The 22,258-nt window shown below is 34.4% G+C and overlaps 1 long non-coding RNA gene across 12 annotated transcripts in view; it reads right to left on the bottom strand.

The window, feature by feature from the left end:
- LOC144322304 (uncharacterized) overlaps nucleotides 1–22,258 on the bottom strand; it is a 220,126-nt gene that overhangs the window by 118,362 nt on the left and 79,506 nt on the right. For 4 of the 12 annotated variants that reach the window (XR_013387898.1, XR_013387903.1, XR_013387908.1 and 1 more), the window contains exon 3: nucleotides 19,916–20,036. The exons of the other annotated variants lie outside the window; for them this stretch is intronic. This is a non-coding gene — a long non-coding RNA (uncharacterized LOC144322304). The remainder of the gene's footprint in view (nucleotides 1–19,915; nucleotides 20,037–22,258) is intronic. 12 annotated transcript variants of the gene reach the window in all.

The following is a 22,258-nucleotide window of genomic DNA, read 5'->3' as shown; positions in this document are numbered from 1 at the left end:
CTGTAGCTGAAAAACTTTTGTCTTTCGTACAATCCAGTTAAAGTAAGAATTATTTACTTTCTATTTTACTTATAATTTCTTTCATACTTTGTTCCCTATTATGTTAGAAAATTTCTTTTGAATTGTCCCACTTGATAGTAATCTTTCCATTTTTTATGTGTCAAATTATTAAATCATATCTATTCTATCTATAAATTTGAAATGTTTTACTGTGGCACCATGAATGTAAAAACATGTTTGATGAATATTGAGTACATGATATCATTTCTGTAAGAAAGTCATGCTAAAATCCCATACCATTATTCACTTGTCTTTATTCATTGCATATTGCTTGCTATTTATTCAGCGTTTTTTTCAGATCTCGTAAGTAATTGCATGAGTCCTTTATTCTGTGCAACTGAAGAATTAGCATTATATCCTTCACATCACCTCCATCCCTATAATAACCCAAATTAATAAGTAACATTGACTTTTTAATATTGCAAAATGTTCTTTAGCCCTCAAAAATAACTACTGCAAATTTTGTGCTGATTCATAAGTAACTCCAGAATCATGAATAAACAAAAATACAGGAAAAATAAAAACAGGAAAATGGATACCCAGGAATACTGGAAAGTGATTCTTCACACAGAAATCTTAAGGAAGGGACACTTTGAAGTATTCTTCTCCAACATAAACTACAGAAGTATAAATTACAAAACTACATGGTATTTTAACACAAATGATTTTTGTTCTGATGACACAGAAAAAGGAGGCAGACCAGCACTCTGTTGATACCTGAGTATTACAATCTGCAATAGTAGAAAATGTAGGTAATGGGGTAGAGTTCTTTCATTCCCAGTGGTGGATCCTTAGTGATGGAGTTATTTAATAACTTTCTTTTGTATTCCTGATGTCACCCTAGTACTTGCTTCATTAACCCATATGTTATTTAAAGTTGTGTTCCCAAATATTTGGAAAATTTCCTAGTGATCTTTCTCTTACTGACTTCTATGTTAATTCCATTGTGGTCAAAGAAAATACTTCATACAACTTGAATTCTTGGGATTATTGATTCTTGTTTAATACTCCAGAATATATTCTATCTTGGCAACTGTTCCACGTGATCTTGAAAAGAACATGTGTTTTGTCACATTTGGTTGAATGTTCTATAAATGTCAATTAGATCAAGTTAGTTGGTAGTATATTTCAAATTTTCCATTCTCTTACTGATTTTCTAATTATTTTCTCAATTATTGAGAGCAGAGTGTTAAACTTTTCAGCTGAAACTGTGGATTTTTTAAAATATTTATTTATTTGACAGTGAAAGAGAGAGAGCATAAGCCGGGGGAAGAGCAGGAAGAGGGAGTGGGAGAAGCAGGCTCCCCATTGAGCAAGGAGCCCAATGTGGGGCTTGATCTCAGGACTCTGGGATCATGACCTGAACTGAAAGCAGATGCTTAACCCACTTGTATCTCCCAGGTGCTGCTGAAACCATAGATTTGTCTACTTTTCCTTGAAACTTGACCTGTTTATCTTTACCAATTTGAGTGCCATTTATTTATTTTTGGAAATAATTAAAATTGCTGAGGCTAAGACTTCTAGCACTATGTTGAACAACAGTGGTGATAGTGGACATCCCTGCCATGTTCCTGACCTTAGGGGAAAAGCTCTGCTTTTCCCTGTTGAGAATGATAGTCACTGTGGGCTTTCTGCATTTGGCTTTTATAATATTGCAGTATGCTCCCTCTTTCCTATACTGTGAAGAGTTTACATGAAGAAAGGATGCTATACTTTGGAAATTCTTTTACTGTATCTACTGAGAGAATCATATGGTTCTTGTCCTTCCTTTTATTAATGTAAAGTGTCACAATGATTGATTTGTAAATGTTGAATCACTATTGCAGCCCAAGAATAAATCCCACTTGTTCAAGGTGAATATCCTAATAATGAACTGTTGGATCCTAATGGCTAGTATTTTGGTGAGAATTTTTGTATTCATGTTCATCAGGTATATTCGTCTATAAGCCTCCTTTTTTGTGGGGTCTTTGATTTTGGGATCAAGGTAATGTTAGCCTCATAGAAAGTGTTTGGAAGTTTTCCTTCCATTTCTATGTTCTGAAACACCTTCAGAAGAATAGGTTAATCCTTCTTTAAATGCTAGGTAGAATTATCCTGGGAAGCCATTTGGCCCTGGACTCTTGTTTTTTGGGAGATTTTTTTATTATTGTTTCAATTTTCTTGCTGGCTATGGATCTATTCAGGTTTTCTATTTCTTTAGTTTTGGTAGTTAATACATTTCTAGGAATGCCTGCATTTCTTCCAGATTGCCTGATTTGTTGGCATATAGTTGCTCATAATTGTTCTTTTAATTGTTTGTATTTCTTTGGTGTTGGTTGTGATCTCTTTCACTCATGACTTTATTTATTTGGGTCCTTTCTCTTTTCTTTTTGATAAGTCTGGCCAAGGGTTTATCAATCATATTAATCCTTTCAAAGAACCAGCTCTTAGTTTTATTGGTCATTTCTACTGTTCTTTTGGTTTCTATTTTACTGATTTCTGCTCTAAATCTTTATTGCTCCTCTTTTCCTGATGGGTTTACTCCTATTTGTTGTTCTTTCTTTAGCTCCTTTAGGTATAGGGTAGGTTGTATATTTGAGACCTTTCTTGTTTCTTGAGAAAGGCTTATATTGTTATACACTTCCCTCTTAGGATTGCCTTTGGGGCATCCCAAAGGTTTTGAACAGTTGTGTTTTCATTGTCATTTGTTTCCATTAATTTTTTAAATTCTTCTTTAATTTCCTGGATGACCCATTCATTCTTTGGTAAAAGTCAAACTCTCATTCTTCACAGATGACATGATACTCTATATGGAAAACCCAAAAGACTCTGCCAGAAAATTGATAGAACTCATACAGGAATTCAGCAAAGTGGCAGGATATAAAATCAGTGCACAGAAATCAGTTCTATTTCTATACACTAACAACTAGATAGAAGAAAGAGAAATTAAGGAGTCAATCCCATTTACAATCGCACCCAAAACGATTAGATACCTAGAAATAAACCTAACCAAAGAGAAAAATGATCTATATGTGGAAAACTATATAACAGTCATGAAAGAAACTGAGGAAGATAGAAAGAAATGGAAAAATGTCCCATGCTCATGGTTTGGAAGAACAAATATCATTAAAATGTCTATGGTACCTAGAGTAATCTATACATTCAATTCAATCCCTACCAAAATACAATCAACTTATTTCACAGAGTTAGATCAAATAACCCTAAAATTTATATGGAACCAGAAAAGACCCCAAATAGCCCAAGAAGATTAGAAAAGAAAATCAAACTGGTGGCATCACAATTCTGGACTTCAACTTCTATTACAGAGCTTGATTATCAAGACAGTGTGGTACTGGCACAAAAACAGCCACATAGATCAATGAAACAGAACAGAGAACCCAGAAATGGACCCTCAACTCTATGATCAACTAATCTTCGAAAAATGAGGAAAGAATATCCAATGGAGAAAGGACAGCCTCTTCAACAAATGTTGTTGGGAAAATTGGACAGCCACATGCAGAAGAATGAAACTGGTCCATTTCCTCACACCATACATAAGAATAGACTCAAATAGATGAGAGACCTAAATGTGAGACAAGAATCCATCAAAATCCTAGAGAACACAGGTGTTCTCTGTCACAGCAACTTCTTGATAGATATGTCTCCAAGGACAAAGGAAACAAAGGAAAAAGTGAACTATTGGGACTTCATTAAGATAAAAAGCTTTTGCATGGTCAAGAAAACCAAAAGACAACTGACAGGATGCGAGAAGGTATTTGCAAATGACATATCAGATAAAGGGCTAGTATCCAAAATCCATAAAGAACTTATCAAACTCAACACCCAAAGAACAAATAATCCAATCAAAAAACAGGCAGAAAACATGAACAGACATTTCTCCATACACATGACCAGCAGACACATGAAGAAATGCTCCATGTCACTTGGCATCAGGGAAATACAAATCAAAACCACAATGAGATACTACTTCACACCAGTCAGAATGGCTAAAAATAACAATTTAAGAAACAATGGATGTCAGTGAGGATGTGGAGAAAAGGGAATCCTTGTACACTATTGCTGAAAATGCAAGCTGGTGCAGCCACTCTAGGAAAAAGTATGGAGGTTCCTGAAAAAGTTGAAAATAAAGCTACCCTACAACCCAGCAATTGCACTACTGGGTATTTACCACAAAGAGACAAATGTAGTGATCCAGAGGGGCACCTGCACCCCAATGTTTATAGCAGCATTGTCCATAATGCCCAACCTATGGAAAGAGCACAAATGTCCATTGACAGATGAATGCATAAAGATGTGGTATATATATGATGGAATCCTACTCACCCATCAAAAAAATGAAATCTTGCCATTTGTAATGATGTAGATGGAACTAGAAGACGTTATACCAAGCAAAATAAGTCAATAAGAGAAAGACAATTATCATATGACCTCACTCATATGTGGAATTTAAGAAACAAGGATCATAGGGAAAGAGAGGAAAAAATAAAACAAGACAAAATCAGAGAGGGAGACAAACCATAAGAGATTTTTTTTTAAAGATTTTTATTTATTTGAGAAAGGGAGAGAGAGAGAGCATGAGCAGGGGGAGAAGCACATGGAGAGGGAGAGGAGTCCTGCTCAGCAGGGAGTCTGATGCAGAACTCAATCCCAGGACTCTGGGATCATGACCTTAGCTAAAAGAAGACACTAATGAACTGAGCCAACCAGGAACCCTCCATAAGAGACTCTTAAGCATAGGAAAAAATCTGAGAGAGTTGCTGGTAGGAAGGAGGTAGGGGAGGGGGTAACTGGGTGATGGACATTAAGGAAGCACATGATGTAATGGGCACTGGGTATTATATAAGTGATGAATCACTGATGTCTACCTCTGAAACCAATAATATATTATATGTTAATTAATTGAATTTAAATTAAAATAAATTTTATCTGTTTTTGATTAATATACTTAAAGCTCCATTATTGTCAATAAATGCTTATTATTATGTCCTATTGATGAGTTAACCCTTTCTGTCACTTTTGAATGGATTTTTTATCCTTACTAATATTCTTTGTTGCAAAATGTACTTTACATTATGCTCCAAAACGTTCTGAGTTTTAGAATTATATACATATATAATATTAATCTATTCAAGTCTTCATTTAATTTCTTATAGTCAGTATAAAATTGTCTTGCTTTTTATCCACTATTACAAAAATCTGTATTTCAATTTAATTTACTTTGTATTTACTGTGATTATGGATATATTTTAGCTTGTTTCTATTATCTTACTTCATGTTTTTTATTTGTCCTATTTGTTTATTAGTCCCTTTTCTCTCCTTTTTGGATTCTTTTATAATTACATAGTATCTGTTTTGTTAGGTAATTAGTTCTTTTTTACTGCTTGCTAGTTGTTTTGTTATTAATTTTTATGGTGTAGTTTTTTTACTAAACACTGTCCATCTTTAAGCTACATATATATTTCTCTTCTCCCAAATTTTACCCTCAACTTGTCATTCATTATATGATATACTTATGTAATAAATCCACAATATGTTGTTAATATTTTATGTTTAAATAAGTATCCCTTACAGAGATTTAAATAAGAAAAAATTTTTATTTTATTGCAGATTTGCAATACAAAACAATAGGGGGAAAAATAAGCCTAGCGACCTGTAAGCATGACATGTTTGGCCAAAAAGTATGTATATTTTAAAAACTCAGATACCTTCTAATTAGTAAAATAAGGTTCTTAATGTTTTGCTTCCTGAAATTAGAATTTTCTACATATTAATATTTTAATAAAAATTCCTATTTCCATTTGTCTCAAATTTTCAATAGCTTGACCCCAATTTTTTAATTTTATTTTCAAGCTGTTAAAAGGGTCACACCTCCAGTTTTAATATTTAATTTTCTCCATAGTTTTTCTAAAGTTGACAAGTATGCAAACTGGAAAAAGAATTCATCCATATGCTCTAATTTTAATTGTGTGATTATGCTCTAATTTTAATTGTGTGAATGGGTTAGTTAATACAGCTTTTCCATTCATTTATTTTGATGTTTCCTGCCAGATTCTCAATAACTCTGAAATAAATCATTAACACAGCCAGATCAAGAACATAATATGGGATAAACCACTTATTTTCAAAAACCTGTGACAAAGATTTGTTGTCACCACTCCAAATACACATTTCATTTTTAAATGGCTACAATACAAATTTCAACTCAAGAAAGTGACATTTCAAGTGAAACTATAGTTATAGCTTTGAGGAAATCAAAAAAGCTTCATATTTCATTGTCTCTTGGACAATATAAAGATTAATTTAACGATCTCAGTAAATTAAAATGGTCAAATTATTCTCTATAGTTGGAAGCCAGGTCTCTAGCAGAAAATGTTAAAACTGTGAACTATAAAACTTGTTTATTAATATAGCATAATATTTTCTAAAATAAGGAAAAAGATAATAACAAAACCCCAAAATAAAGTATTACCAACAAAAGTGGCAAAATTTTGATTTGTATATTCAAAAATATATTTTTTTAATTTCAATTTCAGTAAGAGTTAGCATATAGTTTTATATGTTTCAGATATAAAATATAGTGATTCAACAATTCTATACTTAACTCAGTGCTCATCATGATAAGCATACTCTTTAATTCTCCTCAACCATTTCACCCATCCTCCCACACATCTCCCCTCTGATAACCATCAGCTTTTTCTCTACAGTTAAGAGTTTGTTGCTTGGTTTATCTGTTTGTTCCCTTTGTTTATTTTGTTTCTTAAATTCCACATATGAATGAAATCATATGGTATTTGTCTTTCTCTGACTTGTTTCCCTCAGCATCATACTCTCTAGATCTATCCATGTTGTTGCAAATGGCAAGATTTCATTCTTCATGACTGAGTTACCACTCAGGATAAACCCAAGTGTGTTTGTGTGTGTGTGTGTGTGTGTGTGTGTGTGTGTGTATAATTTTTTTATCCTTTCATCCATCACTTGGGTCGCTTCCATAGTTTGTTGACTATTACAAGTAATGCTGCAATAAATATAGAGGTTCATATGAACACCTGAATTAGTGTTCATATATTCTCCAGTTAAGTACTCAGTAGCAAAAAAAAAAAAAAAAAAAAAAAAAAAGTACTCAGTAGCAGAATTACTGAAACATACAGTAATTCTACCTTTAATTTTTTGATGAATCTCTCCATACTGTTTTCCACAGTGGCTGCACCTATTTGCATTCCCACCAACAGTGTATGTGAATCCATTTTCTCCACATTTGCCAAAGAATTTTATGTATGTGTGTATTTATATATCCACTTTATGTATGTGAATATTTATAGATCCATAATACAGTATTTTTTTTAAATTTTCCTGTTTGAAGTAATATAAAAAGCAGAAAAACATTTGTGATAGAAAAATATTGTTGAGCATCCTAAAAAAATATTCTTATTGTAAAGCTCTCTGCTCTTTTAGGCTTATCATGATGAGATTGAAGGGGTTTTGTTGTTTGTTTGAAAGATTTTACTTATTGAAAAAAAGAACTAGAAGCAAGCAGGGGTAAGGGTAGAGTGAGAGAGACTCTCAAGCAGGTTCTATGCTGAGTGTTGGGTTCCATCTCACAAACCCAGAATCATGATCTAAGCCTAAATCAGGAGTTGGATGTATAACCAACTGAGCCACCCAGGCACCTTGAGATTGAAGGTTTTATTTTCAAAAATTTAACTTTGCTTCAGTGAAACACTTTTGTTGTTATATATGGAATATTAATCATTTGAGTCTTACGATACTGAAAATACTCATTAAAAATAATCAAAAGTTCAACAGCAGTAACATAATTGCCAAGTTAAATTCTACTCCAGAGAATGTATGCAATAGTTGAGCCAGAGGAAGAGCGTGGTGCTTCTTCCATTAGACCTCTGAATCACAAAACAGAAGAGGACACTTCACTCTGGACATAACATATAGAGTATGCTTATCTCTCAGAATGATTCCGTAAGTAGCCATCTCTAGTATCCCAGAAATGCTCTTTCAGTCAAACGATCTCTTTTACCCAATTGTGTCCTAACTTGTTCTTTGATTCCACCTCATATTTTAGGTATTTCAGCCTGTAGTGTTTTTAGGTTTATATTCTATAACTGTGGCTAAAAGAAAAATCTTGTTATGGATGTGAGTTTTTAACAGTTAACCCTTGCAATGTTTCAACTATGGTAGAAGATGCAGTGATTTTCCAATGTTTTAAAACAGGGTATTTTGAGGCACTGCATGATTTTGTAATGAGAAATAAAAATACTATGTTACACTTGCTTAGGACTACAGTTTCATGAAATATATTCACACATTTTTATTCATTTTACCTTGGAAACAAGAGCGTGAGGTTGGAAGAAAACAATTCATTTTTTTCTTATTTTGCAAAAGAGAAATCTATAATTTAAAGAGGTTAAGGGACTTAGTTAAGGAAAATTCATGAAAGAACTTGAATATGAAAATTTTGGCTCAGTGACAGTGGGGATGATAAAACCTAGGAAATATAGGACGGGTAGTATTGCAGAGCTCTTAGAAGAAAGGTGAGCCCAGGTATCATAAATGAATAGCAAGTTTTGAACGATATCCATAAGCCTGCTCTTCAGAAACCTATGAAGATAACTTTGAGAACTTAGTGCTCTTAGGGGCAAGACTGTTGGGCATCAAGTAAGGTACTACTCAAATCAAAAGAAACCCAGGACAGGCAGTTGGGAGAGTAAGGCAGTCATCCCAAAACAAATACAATCCTTGAACAGATTTTGAAACTGGGCCAGAACCCCATTGATTGAAGTAGAGGACAGTCCACAGAAAAAATAACCCCACCACTTCAACAAGTGTATATAATAGAGACTCCACATTCTTTTCCCAAAAGGACCAACAGTCATTGACTTGTTTCATACACATTCAGTAAGGGGGAATATACAGACATTTTGAATGAGTGCATATCTCATTCAGGAAAACTCGAAAAGGCAATCTTGGTTCCTCTTCAGACTGGGGAGTCATAATTGCATCTTTCAAGCACTTTGAAATTCAACTCTCTCCATCTAGATCTACCCAATATCTTAGAGTTATTTCTGTGGGCACTCCCCAGTAGGATTCCTGCATGCAAGTCTATTTCCAAGGAATCCCACTTGAGACAAATGTTAAACTTTGATATCATTTGAGTAAGTTAGCTAAAATACAAAATAGCTACTATTGTATTTATCAGATCACCAAGGTTAAAAGATTAAAATGATCCACTATTGTTAAGGATGTGAAAACAACCATTCAGAAACTGTCAAGGAGCACTTAAATTGATGCTAAATTTCTAGGAGGCCATTTAGAAAAATATATTGAAAGTATATAAGCATTGATTCTAGCAATTCTTCTTTTAGAAATATATGTAGAAAATTATGAAAAAGAGTGCAGATATCATATATGCAAGATTTTTTTTTAATTTTTTTAATTTTTATTTATTTATGATAGTCACAGAGAGAGAGAGAGAGAGAGAGGCAGAGACACAGGCAGAGGGAGAAGCAGGCTCCATGCACCGGGAGCCCGATGTGGGATTCGATCCCGGGTCTCCAGGATCACGCCCTGGGCCAAAGCAGGCGCCAAACCGCTGCGCCACCCAGGGATCCCATATATGCAAGATTTTACTTCAGCATTGTTCATGACAATAGATTAGAATTCTTCAGGAAAAAAATTAAAGTTTTGTTATATCCACGTTTATATTATGCAGCAAAAATTACACAGCTACATAATATATGTGTATCTATAAATATTTACGTTACTTTAAAAAGCATAAGCAGGGATGTCTGGGTGGCTCATTGGTTTGGCGCCTGCCTTTGGCCCAGAGTGCGATGCTAAAGACACAGGATCAAATCCCACATCGGGGTCCTTCATGGAGCCTGCTTCTCCCTCTGTCTTTGTCTCTGCCTCTCTGTCTCTCAAGAATAAATAAATAAAAATCTTTAAAAAACAATAATAAATAAATAACATAAGCATCTTAAGTAATTAGTAAAATATTAAGTATTTGGTAAAATAAAAATATTTAGACATATTACTATGAACCCCAGTGTAATGCAGAAACCAATATTTTATGCATATTATATTATCACTTATAGTATATTTACAGGTTCATATTTTTATGCATTTCTTGACTTTTTTAATGACAAGAAGAAATTTATTTTATTAAAAAAAGAAAATTACAAATTTGGGGTATTTGTTCTAGGCTTTTTGATCTGAGTATCCAATTTAAAAATTCACCTGTAAAAATACACAAGTAATTAAAATAAATAAAAAATTCATCAGTAACCCTTTTTATGTGATGTTGATTTCTTAGCTTTCTTGGAGCAGATGAGAAAATCATGGCATGTGGAAGTACATTATCCTTAGAGAGAACAATGAATTCAAATGTTCCTCCCACTCTATCTAATTCAGAATTATACTTCCAGACTGGATTGTATAAATTACATATAACATAAGAAATACCGAAAGGGACTCATTTCTCTCTTTTCACAATCTTTCCCTTGTTCTACTCTTTTCTTCTCCCTTTAATTTTCTTCCTTTCTGTTTTTTTCTTCAATTTCAATTTGGACTTTTGCCTACGATCATCAGATCAAAACTCTTACATTGATGAAATGGGATAATTAGCACAGCACAGTGGCTGGCATAAAAGAAAGTCATAATATATATTACTCATGTGGATTATTAGCAATCACAGGGATCGTTTAACCTGGTTGGTGGGAAATAGGATATTTTTTGCCAGTAAAGTTTCCATGTTTCTGTCCAACAATTCTCTCTGAAATAGAAGTGCAATACAGGGCTTGATGTTCTCAGAATAATGCTCTCTTAAATCTTCCTGGCACTAACAGCATAAGTACTTACTATCAAAGCCCAAGTCCCTGCCCATAGTAGTCCAGCAAGAAAATTGCCTATTGTATATATCTTTTGTGTATGTTGCTTGCCATGACAGACTGGAACAAGGAAGAAAGGGAGGTTCAACTACATCAAAATTACAGCAGATATTGATAAAGTAGAATACACACGTGTAGTTGGGGTGATGAAGAAAAAAAATGCCTCAGCAGTTTCAGAAGGAAATCCACCTCAGTCAGACAAGCAGAAGGAGAACAGGAGCCCCCAGAGGTTATGAGGCTGGAGAAGAGATGGATAGTTTAAAGAGAAAAGTGAAGCGACATAAGAAATCAAAGAATATTTTACCCGCTGAAAGAAAATCAATGAAAATGATGAACTGCTATTCAAAGGAAATAAACTGATTATTCCAGTTTCCACAAGAAGGGAGGTGCTACAGGTAATCCATCAGGATGAGCAGGATGTTGGAAGGTGAGGGAGGAAGCCGAGATGTGATAGTCTATCTTTCATATTCCAGCCCCAAGACAGAAATATTAGTTAGATGCCAGAAACACAATTTAAAATTAATTTCTTTACTACAATAAAGCCCACTGGCATGTATATATTTTCAAATCTTTTCTGTTTTCACTTTTATACTTCATAAATGAGATTCTCCAAAAATTTTAAAGACACAATAAATGTACACCTGCAAAGTTTAGATAATCAAATGAATTCTCATATACCCTAATTAGAACTTTATCAATATCTTTCAAGCTCTGTGGATTTTTCTCCTCAATGATGTTTCCCCCCTTTATCCCAGCAGAAGATAACTACTCTCTTGATTTCCAGTTGTAATTATGCATTTGATTTTCTTTATGACTGTCAATTTTAACCATATACACAACATATCAATGGGTTCTCTTTCGAATATTATTATAAATGGAATCGAACTATCTATTTTCTTATTGCTATTTTCATTCAACTTCATGGTCTTGAGATCTGTATTTATTGTATATAGTCTTTTGTAATGATATATCATAATTTATCCATTCAGTTGATTGTTGAAAGGTGGTTGGGTTGCTTGCATTGTTTTTATTACCAACAAGGACACCTCCTATCACAGGGATCTAAAGTATATATATGTCCAAATTTATTACATAATAAAATAGTTTTTTCAGACATTTTTACTGATTTTGGATTCTATACCATTGTACAATAGTTCCCCTTCTCTACATCCTTGACAAAAATTGGTATCATTCTATTTTCTAATTTTTGTCAATGAACTATTCCCTGCTGTGGTTTTCATTTATACTTGCCTGATTAACAAGTTTGAACATTTCTTCCTAAGCTTACTCAATATTTATATTTGCTATTCTATAGACTTGTTGTTCATAACTTTTCTAATATTTTGGTGTGATGTTTCCCCTTTACTAACAGTTTTAAACAAGTCTTCATATACTCTGGATACTAAAACTTGATCAGCTGTAAGTTGCCATAACTTTCTTGAGATTGTAACTTACTTTTTAATTTTTTTCTGATTTTTTTGTATGCGCAGACATCATCAATCTTATCAATGTTTCCTATACAGTTCATATCTAGTCATTTTGTTTTAAAAGAAATTAAAAAAAAAACACTGATGCCATGAGACAAAAATAATATATTCTCCAACATTAACTTTTCGGGGAGGGCGAGAGAGTACAAGAGAGAGTATGTAGAGGTGGGGACCAACAGAGGGAGAAGGAGAGAGAGAATTGTAAGTAGGCTCCACACCAGAGTGGAGCCCCATGCAGGGCTCAATCATGGGACCCTGAGATCATGATCTGAGCCAAAAGCAAGAGTCAAATGTTTCAATGACAGCTATCCAGGCACCCTACTCCAATATCAAATTCTAAAAGTTTTAGATTCAGGATCCCTGGGTGCCTCAGCAGTTCAGTGTCTGCCTTCAGCCTAGGGCGTGATCCTGGAGTCCCGGGATCGAGACTTCGTGTCTCTGTTTCTCTCCCCTGTGTCTCTCATGAATAAATAAATAAATAAAATCTCTTTAAAAACTTAAAAAATAAAGTTTTAGATTCTTTCTTTTCCCATCACATTAAGTTTTAGGTGGTTATGTTCGCACAACATGGTAAATGTAATTAATAACACTGATAGTATCTTTAAAGATGGTTAAATTTTATATTATGTAAATATTACTACAATAATACATAATAAATTATATAAAAGAAATTTATCCAGTGCTTGAGGAGACCTAAAATTCTTCATTCTTTTTCAAAAACTCTAAATCAAATTTTCCAAACAAGTAACAAAGAAAATCAACACCAATTTCTGAGGTGGGTGAGATTTGATTTACTTGCCTTTTCTAGAGGTAGACTTTAATTTCAGTCAATGTCATTAATATCGGAAATTCATGGGAAAAATATTCTTTTAAATGAATATGACTTTTTACCTAAACTTTACATAAAACTACTACAGATTAAGGAAAATCCCCCAACATCAAATTGGTTGACAAGTATCACAGCTATAAGTCCAGAGCAGATTTGTTTCCTTCTATGCAAGAAATACACGTTTTTGACAAATTCATTGTCTCTGCTAGGGGTAGGAGAAGAGTACAGTGTTGATGAGTATCTTGCTTGGGCAAGATAAATCTGACTCCTTTACCAAACCTGTCTCTTATTTAATCCTCATAATACCATTTTAGAGATGAGGAACCTAAGGCTCCGAGGTTAAGTAATTCACTCAATATCAATTTGCCAGTCAGTAATAGAGCATAAATTTGAACTCAAGCTTGTCTTACTCAAAATAAATAAATAAATAAATAAATAAATAAATAAATAAATAAAAACACAAAAACAAAACAAAACAAAAAAAAACTGCTGTTTCCATTTTCCACCCTGATATCTCAGAAAGACCTATATAAGTGAGAAGGGTAATTGGCATTTGTTAAATATGCCAGGTGCTTCACTAATCTTACTGCATGCTTCCAAACAATATACGAAGAAGCTGGTATTAGTCATATTAAATAGATTTAAAAAATCAAGATTCTGTGAGCTAACTGTCCAAGTGCACGTCAATGCCATAATTTAAATTATTCTTTGTCTGGCTTTAAATCCTGTGAATATGTTCCCTATATTCCTACAAAACAATTTGGTATGATAATGTATTGAGATATTCATTTTTCTTTTTTTTTCTTCTTATATGGCATATGTCTCACCACACAGTCTTTTTATAGTCAAATTATTTTCTTCTTCTTGCCTTAGGATTGCATTTCTTAAGTGAGAACACTGAACCAGCTGCATTAGCTTCATTTGAGACCTTGCTAGCAATACAAATTCCCAATCCCTACCTAAATCAAGAGCTCTGCTGGTAAAGTCCAGCAATCTGTGTTTTATCAAATGCTCAAGTGATTCTGCTACACTCAAAAGCTTATAGGGGAAGGTTCATTGCATGCTGGATCAAAGAGAAATTACTTCTAAAGAAACTGCCTTCCTGATTTCTGATTGCCAGAAATCTGGGCTCTTTGCTAAAATAGAAATATGCTCAACACTAGGAAATGCATGACGGTCTAAAATTCTGCTAGCTACGGAAACCCAAGACTCTTTGCTCCACAGAGAAGAGGAGAATCCCTTTTTGGTGCATGTTCACTGTAATAATTAAACTTTCCTTCCCAGGCTACAAAAGTATCAGAGAAGTGGAAGAGCCACTAGACTTTACACCCACATAGGCCTGGCCGGTAATAGCCATCATCCTAGTGATCCCTCCAAATGTAAAAGATCATAATATAGGGAGCCAGGGAGATTCCTAGGGAGTGAAATGCAATGACACTAAAAGGGGTGGTAGGATTCAACTGGAATTAGCTAAATAAACTAACACAGTGTGAAAAAAGTTTACATTTACTGTAAAATAAATTCTAAAAAGTGCCCTGAGAGATGCAAAAGCTCAATACATAAGAACACATGAACAGCATGTTTGTGCCTCCCCAAAATTCTTATGTTGAAACTTTAACCTACAATGGATGTTACTATATGTTATGTGCTATGCTATGAGAGTATCAATGCCCTCATAAGAGGAGGAAGAGAGTAGAGCTCATCATCTCTCTTTGAGGATCTAAGAACATACCCTACTGCAAACCAGGAGCAGTACTCCCAGCAGACACATCTGCTAAAGCGCTGATCTTGAACTTCCCAGCCTCTAAAACTCTGACGAATAAATTGTTTTTTAAAGCCACCCAGTCCACAGAATTATGTTATAGCAGACCAAACTGAATAGGATGATTTTAAATATTCTCTGTAACTTTCCTTTTACACTCAAATACACTTTTGCAGTAATAAGAAGGAACATAATGCTTCCTCCTTTCTTAAAAAAAATTAGCTAGCACTCCTAGTTGAGTTATGAATATAGAAAATACCATCTACAGAAAGCAAAGAAGATTTACTATTTTAGCTACATAGATAGTAATTTTATTTTAGGAGGAATAATTTTTTTTTAAAAAAATCTTTCAAATTTGAAAAGCTCATAGATCAGCTTCTGCATTCTAAAAGAAAGTCCAACAATTCAGGATTATGCAAAGAAAATGCTTTAGATTTGAAAATACCTTGCATGTGCAGAATTAAAGAACCTTAGTCGTCCATAGCATTTCTTTCTGTAAGATAGATTTTAGGCACATATTTTTATAGAATAGGTATCTGGGGAGAAAAGTACTTCTAAGCTTTGAGTACCAATGCTAAAACTTTGGTAAGTATCAGACTTGTCCATTCAATTTAATCCCTCAGTTAATATTGATAATAATAGCAAAAATGGCAATATAACAATTTTTAGCATGTTCTATGTGTCAGGCATTGCTTTCATTGATTTACATATTTTTTAAAAGATTTATTTATTTATTTTAGAGAGAGTGTGTGTGAGTGGGAAGGAGAGGCAGAGGGAAAGATCTCAAGCAGATTCCCTGCTGAGAGCAGAGCGCCCAATCTCATGATCCAGAGATCACGACCTGAGCCAAAACCAAGAGTCCAATGCTCAATCAACTAAGCCACCCAGAAGCCCCATTCAGTGCTTTACATTTATTAGCATGCTTAATCCTTACAGCTAAATTATAGACTAATAAATAAAGCACGTTCTTTCTTACTCAAATCAAATGTTTCTGAAATTTAAAAATGCACTTAAATAATATTTAAGAATTGCTATCTCTATATTTCTAAGTCACTTATTTACTTATTTTTTCAACCTATAACACATATATATTAAAAGCTAGGAATGAATTCAAAGGTAGTCATGAAATAAATTTAGGTATATATTTAGAACTTTAGAAATAAGCATTAAACTACTTTAAGTTTACCTTAAATGTAAGTAAAAAAATTCATATTTTCAGCAAAGACTGGAGTCAGGACAAAGCTGGCAAAAATGCAAGATTTAGTGCCCCAAAGTCTCCAATTATCAAACATGGCCTTGTCTGTAGCAAAGACCCTAAACACTGATCCTATGTACTTAGCTACTATGGTTTACAGACATAATCACTATGTTTTCTAAAACCAAAGGTTGAGGAAACTCCTAAGAAAAATAATTTCCTTTTCTGACTTGTCAGTTTCCTTATATTCAATGTATAATAGATATATAATAATAGGTATACAATAACATATATAATCAAATTGTTCAGTTAAAAAAATAAACTTTAAGTAAAATCTCTTAAATTGTTCTGGAAAGTGGAGGTGCACTGTCAATGTGATTATAAATCATGTGAATGAAACACAGTAATTTGGAATAAACCTTTGATTTTTACTAAATTTGCTGCAATCATTAAAATCAACACTACAAAAGGAAATCTTGGGGTGGGGCGGCAGGAGGCAGACGGGGTGGCGTTATTTAATGATTATAGATTTTTAAGTTTTGCAAGATGAAAAGAGTTGCACAGCAATGTGAATGTAGTTAACACTACTCAATTGTGTGCTTAAAATGGTTAAGATGGTAAGTTTTATGTTATATATACACCATTTGACCACCATTTTTTTAAAGGAGAAAAAAAAAAAGGAAAGAAGTTACCTTTTCCCTATACTGCTAGTAGGAACTAAAATCTCTTTCCAACTCACTATAAAGGAAAAGTGAAAGAGGAGGATAGAAGTGGGGAAACTAAAACTTTTGTTGACTAACTGTTCACAGCTATCTATTTTAAATATTACTAGCTTCTCATTTTTAAATACAAATTTAAAGTCAATATAACATTTATTCAATCTAATGCTAACCAGGAAGTGTGAGAATTGTTATGCAAACACAATTTTGGAAGGATTCAACCTTTCTCTTACACTAGAGTACTTTTCAAAATATCACACCAAATGCAACTCTATCAAACCAACAAAGGCTTATATTGAGTAGGTGCTCAAAAAGAAAATAATGAGTATCACCTAGTTGAGGATTCAATGAACTTCAAATACCATTGATGTCACTGACATTAATTATAAATCTCATGAAGTTAAAATCTATCAAGAGTTTAGACATTGAGCTGCCTCTCTTTATTCTCCAGGTAAGTAATTTAATGCAGCTAATCTTAATAAAAATATATCCCACACCAAGAGGTAAGAAACATATCATCACACATTTGAACCTTCACTTAAGTGTTTGACAATAACTGAGATAATAAGTTTAAAACCAAAGATTAGTCTTCTCCAAGAAGACTGGTTTTATCTCAATTAAGCTGGACAGAGCAGGGACCAGGCTTGGGTCCCCACTCCCCTGACCTAGAAACCCAGAGTTCCCTGACCATGGAAACCCTTGACCTCTTGAGTAGCAGGTTTTGCAAGAATGTGGAAGCAGGATGCTTACTAAAGGAAGGATTCTATTAGGAAGATTGACAAAGACCTAACCAAGCAAGTCTGCACCAAGGAGGATCCCAGTGCTAATCTTTCACCTACACTTTCCCTCATTATAATACTAAAAATCAAGCTCAAGGGGTGGAGATTTAACATGCTAATTGACCTGCAATGCCCGAAGCACATTCTGTCCACTGTGCCTGTGCACCCAATTTTCTGAGTCTTCCCCCACCTCTATATGCTTAGACAGGACTCCTTTCCCACCTTTGCCTCTTTAAAACTTTCCCTGCCTTTGTTCGGTAAGCAAGATTGAAGGACCCTTTCTTTTGTACTGTCTCCCTTCTGCTGGATAAATAAAAGCCTTGCCTGAAACTCCCATTTGACCTCTAAACATTTTCTGTTGTTTAGAGAGCCCAAGGACCCATGGGTAATATAAGTGCATTTAATATTGTGAGTAAATGCAGAGTGATATGGTATAAAATAGGGAGAAAATATCAGGGAGGAATTACATATATATACACACATTGTTATATATGTCTATTATATATACATATCTTATTGCCATGTCCCCTGTATAGCTGAGTCAAAACCTGGCCATAGAGAAGTATTGGAGTAACCTCGTGACCTCTATCTTGTATTGTTTTCCAAGGTCTCCACCTTGGAACAATAAGGTAACAATAAGATAACTGTGGATTGAGGTAAATTGCAATGGAGAAGTTAGTCTTTATACTGTCTCAGAATGGAGCTAAGGAAGTTGACATGTGACTGATGAAGTAAAGACTTAATTTGCTCATAGAACCCAGTAAACTCTGATGCTCTCATAAATTTTCCTGAAACAGTGACTTCTACTTGCACTGTGCCTGAATGACCATTGGCTGAGCTTTAAGAGCAGTGGTATTCAGCTGAGTGACAACATTGTTTCTACAATATGTAACTCTAGTCACTGGTTACAGTAATGTTTGCAAATACCTCAGTATTAAAAAACGATATAAGGTCTGTGTTACTTGAATAATGCAAGTCTGCAAACACCACACTTGACTGGCAAGAGTGGATTCAGAGCTGGTAAGCTGAGGTGTATATGGGCATGATGGACCCATTACAGAATTTACTGCATGTGAACCTCAAGGACAAACGTCTTCAAACTTTTTTTTTAAGATTTCATTTATGTATTCATGAGAGACACAGAGAGAAATGCAGAGACATAGGGAGAAGCAGGCTCCCCACAGGGAGCCAGCCTGATGCAGGCCTCAATCCCAAGAACCCGGGATATGTCCTGCATCAGAGGCAGACACTCAACCACTGAGCCACCCAGGCATCCTATCCTCAAACGTTTATAGCCAAGACTTCTCAGGAAGAATGACCTAAACTTTCTCACATTCTCATGGAAAAAGCATTTCTTGAAAACAGTGAAGTATCACTTCCAAAGACCTTTTTTGGATCATGATATATTCATGATCCAAAATATATATGATATTTCTCCATAAATATATATATTTATATATATATAGAAACTTATTAAAACTGTAGATCAAATATATTATTGATACAAATAGTTACATATTTTTTGATACCATTGAAGCTAACCTAACAGTAGTTAAAATTCAAAATCAAGACTAGCAGAAATAAGATCACAAGTTTAAATAAAATTCAATATAAATTCATAAGGTAGCCTTAAAATTTAACGTAGGCCTCAAACTCACAGTGGAAATATGCTCTGGGAAAGGGAAAACCATATATTTAGCAATGATTTTATGTGTGTATGTTTATTTAGAAAATTTAGGAAAAATATAAATTTCTATATGTGGATTTATATTGGAGTGTAGAGTATCTGATTATTCATACATTAACAAAAATAAATGCAGTTATTTTTACTAGTTAAGATTATTGCAAGAAACATGACACATTCAAAGTAGACAATGGAAGGGAGTATACTGAAGGGACTCTTTTGGAAAATACGAGGGAGGGGGAAGCTAAGTAAAGTACTATGAATTGCCTTGTGGCTAGCAATAGCAGAAAGCCATGCCACTCCCGGGCCTGAAGGGGCCAAGAAGGAAGAGATACTAGGGCCCCTCAGTACCTATAAGTACAGGAGAGCGAATACTCCAAAAAAGTTGTAGATATTGGTAAAGAAAAACAGCAGACACTGAATCAATAAGAAACTGCAGCCTGGATGAGGAGGGAGTCAGGGGAAAACACACCGTGACTTCTTCATCCTCCCTCTCTCCTACCTCTGACAAGTTTCCCAATGGCCAGCTGAAAGACAGAAGGTAATGGAATCTTGCTGAAGCAAGGTCCATGGGGCTCAGCGTCTCATGCACCAAGCAGAGTGAAGAAAGGCAGATTATGAGCCTGCAGGGGCAAAGGGACGAATGCTCAACATAAATTTATACTGGGTTTTTTAGATTTCCAACAACCATTCACAAAAATCTATTTAACTCAGCCTTGAAAGAGAAAGAGAGATAAAGACATTTGAAGTTCAAGATTTTTAGTTTCTCAACACTGCCCATTTAATGTGTAATAGAGCCAGTAATTAAACTGTCTTCTCATTCCATCCCCAATATTTTTCATGCTATTTTGGAAATCTGGATGTAGGAAAATCTAAATGACTTCAAGAGATGCTTTGGAACTCTTTCTCTTCTTCCATGCTGAGGTTTGAAAATATTCATGTAGAAATGAAGTATATCATGGAGATATGGGCTTCAAGCAAACCTTCACTAGTCATGTGTCCATTTTTCCCATGGCCTAGAAGAATCATATAGATGTCGGGCGCTCTGCATCAATCTTTTAAGAGATCAATTAGTAAGTACATGTCGGAGCACATGGTAAAGAATACAAAAAACAATCTAAGACCCTAAAACCTTTCCACAAAGAAATAACTGGAGCTGCCCTGACATGGCCAAACCAACATTTTACTCTGTTAATAACAACCGACTGAAGAAATTTACAGGCTATCTCAAACCCAGAAAACGAGCCCTCTTTTGATCTAGAGTGAGAATACTGGCTATCCTCTTCTAGAATCCTGTGCCCTTATAAGGCTTAGACAGCTCCTTGGTGCAAAAGAAGTCATGCCACACTACCTAAAGAAAAAAAGTAAAATTAACAGATCGATGTGAATCCAAAATTAACATGTCCTATAGACTGTTAAACTAGCCTGTGCTATCTAGATCTTTAGAGCACATTTGGAGGAAGAAATGATAATACCAGAAAGAGAACACAGTTCAAATAAAGCAAGCTCTTCAAAAAAGTTCTTTGTTTTGCTGGAGCATGGTGTGTGTGATGGATAGTGTTTTGAGGTATGCATTTGAGGCACAAAGTGTGAGGAGTTTGAGACACATCAACAAAGTTAGAGAACTTGAATGATAAACCAAGGCTAGTTCATAAATAATGGGAAATGAAAATTACCCCCCTTCTCATATATTCTAGAAGTGAATCCTAGAGTAAATCTCTTTGGGGACAGTTCTGCAGGCATTTTGAAACCTTAGAAACACTGAGTAGCATATACATTGCATTAACTGAGGTAGAGAATTGCTGCTTTTTAACACTACAAGCTGCATGCCATAAAGATGCTGTATCATTCATATGATTTGTAATAAATCTTTTGTATTCTTTCCTCACAATAATTTATCTGGAATAGAAGCCAACACCTTCTAGGTTACTAAGCCTAGCTATTGAATTAATTCATGAGCTGGACTGAAAAAATGGGCCATTCTTCACCACCAGGATCATGAATATTTTAATGTCTGAATAAAGTTAAGGCAACTCAACTTTGTGGAGATGCCCCAGGAGAAAAATCAAGAATTAGATGCTATAGTGGACATTCTAATTCATTTTAGCATAATTGAGATAATAACCAAAGATTAAACTGATTGTCGCAGGTGGAACCAAACACTCATTTGAAAACCTGTAATTGTTAATTAAGGGAAAAATTGGAGAATGACTATCCTCTCATGATTTTGGCCATCCTAAGGAGACACAAAACCTTTCTAGTACCTTAGTAAGAGGGATATCATTTCATTATTAGTTGAAAATTAGCATCTACACCAATGAGGACAGAATTCCACCAATTCAATAACAAAAATATGTTTACAACAATTCCTCAAACTAGGCTTCCTTAAAGGATTAGAACTAGGTATGCAAAGAGACATATAAATAATCTCAGATAAAACAATGATTTATTCAAATTTTTGGGCTTCTGTCAACCATAACAATCTGACAACACAAAAAGGAAATTAAAGAGTAGCTGACATAATTCTTCTCTCTTCAACAACTTTGTCAGTTTTTACCAAAATCAAAACATAAGACAGCCACAGAAGATTGATGAGAAAGATGTAAGAAAATAAGTGTAATACTTTAATACACTATTGCTTACATCATTGTATTCTTTGGTCAGTGGAACAAATGGGCAAGTGTATGTAATCTAACCTAGTTTCATCCATGGGTAGACACTCCTCATTTTGACAACTGGTATCCATAAATCCTCAGCAACAGCAGCACCACCACCACTACCACCAGCAGGAGCAGCAGCAGTGGCTCAGTAATTAATCCTTTAACTCAATGGTTCTCAACACTGG

The sequence above is a fragment of the Canis aureus genome, chromosome 10 (genome assembly GCF_053574225.1).
Source record: "Canis aureus isolate CA01 chromosome 10, VMU_Caureus_v.1.0, whole genome shotgun sequence".
In the NCBI taxonomy this organism is placed as follows: Eukaryota; Metazoa; Chordata; class Mammalia; order Carnivora; family Canidae; genus Canis; species Canis aureus.
This window is presented reverse-complemented; position numbering and strand designations above follow the sequence as displayed.